At 50.6% G+C, this 6,297-nt stretch overlaps 1 non-coding gene across 1 annotated transcript; it reads right to left on the bottom strand.

Moving 5' to 3' along the window:
* Positions 1 to 1,392: 1,392 nt before the first annotated feature.
* On the bottom strand, positions 1,393 to 1,464 carry TRNAC-GCA (transfer RNA cysteine (anticodon GCA)). Its single transcript has one exon. It is a non-coding gene; the product is annotated as a tRNA-Cys (tRNA).
* Positions 1,465 to 6,297: the final 4,833 nt, after the last annotated feature.

Below are 6,297 nucleotides of genomic sequence, written 5' to 3' on the forward strand. Positions count from 1 at the left end.
GTTAACAATCATTGGAGCTACCAACGCACTTCACAGAATGAAACAAACACCTTTACGTGCAACGGGAAGGGTGAATTAAATAACTCTAAAATTTGTTCTGGGCAATGCAAGCCACTTGGTACAATTGATGTGCTACATAATAGATAAAGAAGTTAAGAAAGATGTGGTTAAAAATTAATTTGTTGTGCCTTTTACACACACACTCAACTGAATGACTTAAGCTACCCACATGTCCACTTTCTCTTGGCATTTTTAGTTCTGAAGGGTGTCTGAATGTGTCCAGAATGCTAGAATGAGGCAGAGTAACTGTGAAATTATCATCACAGGAATCAGCTAAAAGCTGGGATTAGGCGAAGCGGAGATGCACACGCAGCCTATTGCACAGCTGGTGAAGTGACTGAAAGAGAACGAACTCACGTGGGAGCTCTGGGCAGCTGCCCTGTCAGTGCATCACTCACCCGGGAGGTGTTTCACAAAACCCAGCACTTCCCCTCTGGAAGAGAAACACTCCCTGCTGTCACGAATTATCTTTACTCTCCTTGGAGTGGTTTCTCCTCGGGGACCTGGTGCTCTCTGGGAGGTCCATGGTGATTCTTAAAAGAGCCACTGGGGGGTCAGGAATCTTCCCCATGGAAATCTCTGCACTCCTTTCTCAGGGGCCACCTTCTGAGCCCTGGCTTTGGGGTTGGTTTTAGGCTGGCTCTCTCCTGTCTTGCTTTCCGCTGGCTTCTTGACCACCTTCTGAGGCTTGGCAAACTTTGACCTTTTGGGGTCTTTTCTTTGCCGTTCTGGTCCCTGCTGCAGCCACCAGTTTCTTAGGGCTCTTCGTAGCCCTGGGCATGGTGGCCTTTCTGGGGATCCTGGCAGCTCTGACCAGCTTCTTGGGGGCTCTTTTCCTGCTCAGAGCCACTGGCTTGTTCTTGTGCCTTGTCCTGAGGGCCCAGCTGCTGCTGGCTGAGTGCGAAGGAGCCAAGGTGCTGGTGACTTCAGCCTGCCCAAGGTGTCTTTGCTCGTCAGACTCCTGAGCCCCAAGTGCATGTGGTTCTTGCTCTGCACAGCACAGCCCTGGAGAACACGGACCTGCAAGTGTCCATCATATTATACCTTTGTTTAATCTATGAAAACATAAACTAGAGCCTCAGAGGACTGGAATTGATTTCAGCTGATGGACACGTTTGCTCGGTGTTTGTACATTTCAACAGGAAAAAGAAAAGGAGGACTTGAGGCACCTTAGAGACTAACCAATTTATTTGAGCATAAGCTTTCATGAGCTACAGCTCACTTCATGGGATGCAGGAAAGATGTTGAATGTTTAAATTCACTTCACATCCCCGTTCAGTGGGACTCGTGCACATACTGGAGATGTATGTTCATTAAAAGAGGCAATTTCTTAGGGAGCACCTGGATTTGAACCAGGGACCTCTTGATCTGCAGTCAAATGCTCTACCACTGAGCTATACTCCCTATAGGGGAAGGCTCTTGAATTTAGTCTCTTGAAGATTATGGACACACCTTTTCTCAGAGCACTGCTCATACATTCTCAGACGTGGGTGGTTTTAAAAATGGGGGTTTGTTAAACTTTATCACTGCATGTAAACACCACAGCTGCGCAGCCTCACCAGAGCACAACTATTACTGATCTGGGACCACACCCTGCTCCCCCGCTCCGTGCCCTTTAACGTCACCAGCATTGCTCCAAACCCTTAAAAACACAGGGGACATGTAAATAGAACCCATTAATCCCCATATCATTCATTTCCAAATAATGGCATTCTGACCAGGAGCACAGAGCTCCCAGGAGTGTCAGCCACACCCCTGTGCCCCGCAGCAGAGTGGGGCCCTTGTAGCGAGCAGGGGCCATAAATGCATAGGTCCCTTTTTCATATTTTGCACACTTGTGGTTCAGTGGGAGAATTCTTGTCTCCCATCCAGCAGGTCTGGGCTTAATTCATGGCGAGTGCTGAGCTGAGTTTTAAGCTTATGTAAGCAGGGAAATGGTCCCTCTATTGTGGGGAACTTTCCTGGCTTATACACTACCCTGGTGGAACTGGCTAGCGAAAGGATCTGAGTCCTTGCTCCCACTCCCTTTACCCAGAGGCCTGCCTGACCTCGAGGGCTCCCCTTCCACGCTCCTGTCTGGCAGAGTCCTTGTAACCCAAACAAGGCTGGGCCCAGGATTCCTGGGGGGTTAAACCCACAACCTTGTTGTGGTCACTTAGAACAGGACTAGGATGTCCCCACTCCAGGGTGCTCTCTCTGCACTGGGCACCCACTGATCATTACATACAGTTCAAGCAAATGTAATTTATTAACAAGCAAGCGATTTAAAAAATAAGGACAAAATGGGAAAGGTGAGAGGAAAACCGGTCACCCCGCTCTGTGGCACGGGGACACCACAACCAGCATCTCTGGATGTCAGGACAGTTCACAGTCTGTCCCGCCCGCGTCCCAGGCTCCTTCTGAGGCCCCAGCTGTGCCAGATGCCCTCAGGCTCCAGGTGGCAGGACCCTTCTTTCCAGGGTCGACCCCCACATCTAGGTTACGATCCACCCCCTAGTCTGGCCTGCAAGGCCTTTGGCTTGGGGCATCTCCCTGCACTGGTCCCTCTGCCCAGGGTCCCCCTCACCCTCCCCAGCTGCTCACTGCACCCGGCTCCGGACTGCTCCAGGCCCAGCTCGAGCCCCAGCCCTGCTGCTGCTGCTATGCCTCCAGCATAGCTCCCTGGGCTGCTCCTCTGGCTCTGCGCCCCAGGTCAGCTCAGGCTCCTGCTCCCTCCTTAACTCAGCCCTGCTCCGGGCCAGGAAACTCCAGCTCACACGGAGGATGGGACCCCCCCAGCCTCCTGACTCCCTCATTAGCCAGCCCGCCCTGTCAATCAGGCTGACCTTGAGCACTGACCTCTCCCCATAGCCTTTGAGGACTGTCGGTCTCAGAGTCCTGGTTTCCCATCGACTCGTCCCCTTTCTTTGAAAAAGATATGTTGGAATTGGAAAAGGTTCTGAAAAGGGCAACAAAAATTATTAGGGGTATGGAACAGCTTCCATATGAGGAGAGATTAATAAGATTGGGACTTTTCAGCTTGGAAAAGAGACGGCTAAGGGGAAATATGATAGAGGTCTATAAAATCATGACTGGTGTGGAGAAAGTAGATAAGAAAATGTTGTTTACTCCTTCTCATAACACAAGAACTAGGGGTCACCCAATGAAATTAATAGGCAGCAGGTTTAAAACAAACAAAAGGAAGTGTTTCTTCACACAACGCACAGTCAACCTGGGGAACTCCTTGCCAGAGGATGTTGTGAAGGCGAAAACTGTAACAGGGTTCAAAAAAGAACTAGATACGTTTATGGAGGACAGGTCCATCAATGGCTATTAGCCAGGATGGGCAGGAATGGTATCCCTAGCCTCTGTTTGCCAGAAGCTGGGAATGGGTGACAGGGGATGAATCACTGGATGATGACCTGTTCTGTTGATTCCCTCTGGGGCACCTGGCATTGGCCACTGTCAGATGACAGGACACTGGGCTAGATGGACCTTTGGTCTGACCCAGTAGGGCCGTTCTTATGTTCTTTTGGTACTGCGAGAGGGCAAACCAAAAACCACTAAGTTTTAGTAAGGGGCCAACAGTCCCCTTACATTGAGAGGTAGAAATGACCGAATTTAAACTTTAAATATGTGCCAGTTTTCCAACTGTCATTTCAAGTTTTTTCATCCCAACATGATGACTTTCTGAATGAACCATCCTAGTTCAACCATAAGGTGTTGAGGTAGATGTAGGAGTCCCTGGGTAAAATTTTCAGGATTCTGTGATGCAGCAGGTCAGACCAGATATTCATAGCAATCTCGTCTGCCTTTGAAATCTATGACTAAACACAAAATATGGTGGTAAATGAATCCTCAGAAACTGCTTTCCCCCCTCCTCATCCCAGCAGAGAGTAATCCAAGGATGGGGGCTGTTCAGGAAGGACAGATAAAGGATGTGCTCCCCAGGGAGGAATCCAGATTCCAGCATTGTTATGCACCGAGGTGGCCTCCTTGGTAACTTTTACTCTGTGCTTGGTGGCGTCAGGAAATAAACCAGGAGAGACACGGTCGTCCGACCGATAGATGGCTGGCACAAACAGGACAACACAAGAGTGCTTTCACTTAAAGCTACACTTTACTTAGTCTCAAGCACTTACACACGTCCACAACAGGTTAGTACAACACCCCCAACCCTTGATAATTACCGAAGCTGAGTGTGGGTCTCGAGTGGCACAGCGGCAGCCTGTCTACCAGTGGGGAACATAAGCTTCATCCAGAGGAAGAGTCCCGTCCCGAAGAGTCCCCCTACCTCAAACTTTCCCCCCCTTATTTATACATTAGTAATAGAATGACATGTCCCTTAAAGAAAACTTGTTAAGCAAGCAGTTCCAATGGTCAAGCAAGAGGCTCCTTCTGATTATCAATTAACCAGGTGTGGGTTTTCCAGAGTTTGCAGCCTTGAGGCCCCAATAGAGATTCCTGGGCCACATCCTGCTCTTCTAAAATGCATATATCAACAACTTCAACACAATTCTTATCAGGAAGGACGGGGAGCCAAGCTGCCCTTTCTATGGCACTCAAAACCTCCTCCCCTCCTGCCTTGGTCAAGCTGAGTTTGCTACATGGCCACCTTACGGCCTGCTCACTTGGCTGTTTTTAGCAATAAGCCATAGTGGTTTCAGACACTTTACTGGTTTGCTGACATCTCCCTGTACAGGGCCGGGGCAGGTGCTGAGTCAGGGAGAGAGAAGAGGAGTGAAAATAATAATATTTGGGGAAAATATATAGAATAACGTGAAAGTGGAATGCAATATGGACGGAGTGCCGGCTACAAACCAGCAGGGCCTCAGCAAGGATTGTGTGTAAACTGGGTGGGATTCCTCCACCAATCCTGATCCCCCCTGCCCAACTCCCCTCTCCTATGTCCCACTGACTCCACCCCACACCTCCCCTTAGTCCCGTTTCTCCAGACCCCCTGAGATGGAGTTGCTCCTGCTCTGTAATACTGATGAATGCTGTGTGTTGTCTGGACTCTTGGGGTGATGATGGTATGATTGATTTGGTTTAGTTTAATAGGGGGCTGTAAGTGGGGTGAAACTTAATTCCTGAGCAGGGGGCATGCCCTCAACCGGAATAGGCATGGGCCTTTAAATACCCGGGCCTTTTAAATCACCCCTGGAGCTACCAACTGCAGAGGCGGCTGGAGCCCCAGGCCCTTTAAATTGCTGCCCGAGCCCTGCTGCCAGAGCCCCCCGATAACGGCAGCAGCCCGGGGCTCCAGCGGTGATTTAAAGGGTCCAGGGCTCCACTCTGGTGACGGTGGCTGGGAGCCCCAGGCCCTTTAAATCACCGCTGGAGCCCTGCCGCGACTACCCCAGGGCTCCGGCAGCGGGGCTCAGGCAGCGATTTAAAGGGCCCGGGACTCCGGCTACTGCAGGGAGCCCCGGGCCCTTTAAATCGCTGGCCTGGGGAAGCCGGTCCAGTCCGGCTTACTTTCACCTCTGGCTGTAAGGAGACAACACCCAAACTCTTAGCTTTGAATATTCTCCTGACACACTCCAGTATTCAGTCTGATGAGCCGGGCCAGGGCCTGGGGCCCAGACGGTCAAAAGAACTGGGCAGCTTAAAAAGGCACTCCCTCAAGACAGGGAGGTGGCTATTCAGGTAATTGGTTGGGGGAAAGACAGGTAGACACAGGGACCCTGCTGGGGTGTCTGAAGAAGGTCTGCCTGCCTAGCTGACTGTCAGGGAATGGGCCTTTAGGTGAGACAGCCATGCGTGAAGGCGGTTTGCTATTTCAAAATCATTTTTCTCTTACCTTTCTTTTCTACAGCAAAATAAACACGACTTCGATTTGCAGGAGGCTGCTCTGACCCTGGGCACCACTGATCCCAGATGGACACAGGTGTCTGTCTTCACACTTCCTGCAGTTTTGAGAAGGGGAAGAGAAGGAAAATCAGTGATGGGTTTGTTTCTGTATTTGGTAAATGGACAGGAAGTTACCAGCACCCACTGCCGGGGCAGTCACACAGCCAGAGGGAGCTCTGGGGGATGCTTCTTTAACAGGAGAATGTAAGGCATGGAGGGGCAATTTCCATGCCCTGTCACTGACAAATAGCAGTCACCAGGGACCCACCCCAGAGGTGGCTACATCTCAACACTGGATGACATAACCCCTCTGTCATGGAGTTTGGGGGAGTCTGGGGCCTGCACCCCTCTTCCTGGGATTCACCGTGACTCTCAGCCAGCCAGTAAAGTGGAAGGTTTATTGGA

Source organism: Lepidochelys kempii, chromosome 28, assembly GCF_965140265.1.
Source record: "Lepidochelys kempii isolate rLepKem1 chromosome 28, rLepKem1.hap2, whole genome shotgun sequence".
NCBI lineage: Eukaryota > Metazoa > Chordata > Testudines > Cheloniidae > Lepidochelys > Lepidochelys kempii.